Here is a 3123-nt window from a genome sequence, read left to right on the forward strand (position 1 = left end):
CTATGAGAGCCTGTTAATTGTACAGTAAAATACTGTAATATTTCATAACATTCATGTGATTAATACGGTCTAACTTTTTCTAATGTTACGGTAAAAGGATATCAGTACTGTTAATTTCACATTTAAGGTTGGTGTTTTATTCCATATTTGACCATATAAATATTTTTTTTCCATCAAAAAAAACACTGTTTTGCCGTATAATTGACATGAAAATACCACACGAATGGCGTATAAATAAAGATTTCGCCATGAAATATTAGTGTTTTACTGTACAATTAACAATCTGTCATTTAAAATACTACTGTGTATATTCTCTTAAAATGCCGTATAACTAAAGAGTTTGCCATGAAATATGTTTCATGGCAATAAATTGAAATATTAATATTAAAAAGTAAAGTACAAATGACTATGCAACCACATGGATCCAGACCACACACATACATTTTTTGGAAATGCTCAAAAATACAACCCTTCTGGGGGAATGTTCACTCAGTTCTCTGCGATGTTTCGGGATATGTGATTCCTAATCTTGTTCTATACCTCGGCCATTTGGATGGCGCGGTGCATGTAGGAGAGCAATATTTGTTCAGGATTCTTCTGGTGGCTGAGAAGAAGACCGTTACTAAGAACTGGCTTAAGTCTGACACTCCAAGTTACAAACAGTGGATGTCAATTATAGACGATATACTTGTGATGGAACATTTCACATATAAGTTGAAAATGAAAGAAGATGTTTTTATAGAAAGTTGTGGGAAAGGGTTGACATATAAAGGAAGACATGATTAATCAGATGGCTTCAACACCTACTAACTTCACACAGGCTCTGGGGTCCGTTTCACAAAGCAGGTTTATTGAAAACTCAGAGTTTGTTAACCCTGGAATCACGGAAACTCAGAGTTTTCCGTTTCACAAAGGAGGGTCAGTCAAACCCGAGAGAGAGGGTTAACTCTAACCTGTTTCACAAAGTGNTATATCTGATATTGTTAGATTGTTACTACTAGTGCAACAATGACCATAAGCAGCATTTTTCTGTTTAGTACTTTGGTCCAGTGATTCATCAGGTAAAAAGCGGCCCCAACTAGACAGTGTTTGTATGTATGGGGTCACACGGTTCAGATTCAGAACCTCTGGTTTAATGTGTAACTCTGTGCTGAATTAGAAAAGTAATTAATAACTGATAGTAGTATAGTGTGTGTAGTGAAGCATTAAGTAACATATATCCTTCTGAATTGCAGTGAAGTAGAACACTGTCATATTCAATGGCAAAACTTTTATTTATATAAAGAAAAGTATACAGATTCAAGTTGTATTTTATATTAGAGTCAGCAAAATGTTTATTTTATATTTTATTCGTGTGGTATTTTCATGTCTATGATATGGCAAAACAGTTTTTAGATGAAAAAAACTTCTGTAACAGTAATTACATCCTTTTACCATAATATTAGATAAAGTTATGCCATGTTTATTACTGCAAAATTCTGGCAACCACAGCTGTCAGTTTTTTACTATCAAAACAACAGTCATATTTCATGGCAAAGCATATATTTATTTATCTCAAGGGAATTTATACAGAATAAAGTAGTGTTCTATGAGAGCCTGTTAATTGTACAGTAAAATACTGTAATATTTCATAACATTCATGTGATAAATACGGTCTAACTTTTTCTAATGTTACGGTAAAAGGATATTAGTACTGTTAATTTCACATTTAAGGTTGGTGTTTTATTCCATATTTTACCATATAAATATTTTTTTTTCCATCAAAAGAAACACTGTTTTGCCATATAATTGACATGAAAATACCACATGAATGGTGTATAAATAAAGATTTCGCCATGAAATACTAGTGTTTTACTGTACAATTGACAATCTGTCATTTAAAATACTACTTTAATGTGTATATTCTCTTAAAATGCCGTATAACTAAAGAGTTTGCCATCAAATATGACTGTGTTTCATGGCAATAAATGGAAATACTAATATTAAAAAGTAAAGTACAAATGACTATGCAACCACATGGATCCAGACCACACACACACATTTTTTGGAAATGCTCAAAAATACAACCCTTCTGGGGGAATGTTCACTCAGTTCTCTGTGATGTTTCGGGATATGTGATTCCTAATCTTATTCTATACCTTGACCATTTGGATGGCGTGGTGCATGTAGGAGAGCAATATTTGGTCAGGATTCATCTGGTGGCTGAGAAGAAGACCGTTACTAAAAACTGGATGTCAATTATTATTTATTGTTTTTGTTGATATTGTTTTTCTTTTTCACTCCATACCAGGGTTTTTGTTGATATTGTTTTTCTTTTTCACTCCATACCAGGGGTGCTGCCAGGAATTTTGGGCCACATGACAAAATTTGGTTTAATAATTTTATATTGGTTTTTACCTATTTTTGGGGCCCCTGACAGTCGTGGGCCCTTGGAATTGCCCTAACTTTTCCCCCTTATACGGTGCCCCTGCTCCATACTAAAGTGGAGATTGTCTTGTATTGTTATTGTTATTGTTACATTGAAAACTAAATAAAGATTAAAGTACACATATCTCAAACTTTTACTACAGTAAAATACCACTTTTCACATTGATGTATATAGATTATAATTTTGCCTGTGATTGGTCTGCATAACAAGTATACAAAACCTTTAAAAAGCTCCCCAGCTTTGGAACTCTTTACCCCCACGTCATAAGAAACATCAACTCACTCTAACAATTTAAGTCTGCACTTAAAACCCACCTGTTTAAAATAGCCCTTTCCATCTGATTCAATTGCATTGTCCTATTTTAACCTGTTTTTAATGTTGTTTTCTTGTAATTTGATATACTTTTATGGTTCTTTTTGTTTGCTTCTGTTATTTGCTGTCTACTCTCATTTACTGTAAGGTGTCCTTGGGTGACAGNTTATTATTATTATTATTATTGTTGTTGTTGTTGTTGTTGTTGTTATTGTTATAAGAAAGAGGATGTGATCTCTTCCCTCCTGTGCAGACAGTGGGCGTTATTTAAATATACACATATCTCTCCATACAAGCATTTAAACATTAATGAAATGTCGTTTTGTGTATCTTTTCATATTGGGACTTTAATTTTTACTGCTAAAAAAAAAAAAAAAAAAAAA

Source organism: Larimichthys crocea, chromosome XIII, assembly GCF_000972845.2.
Source record: "Larimichthys crocea isolate SSNF chromosome XIII, L_crocea_2.0, whole genome shotgun sequence".
NCBI lineage: Eukaryota > Metazoa > Chordata > Actinopteri > Sciaenidae > Larimichthys > Larimichthys crocea.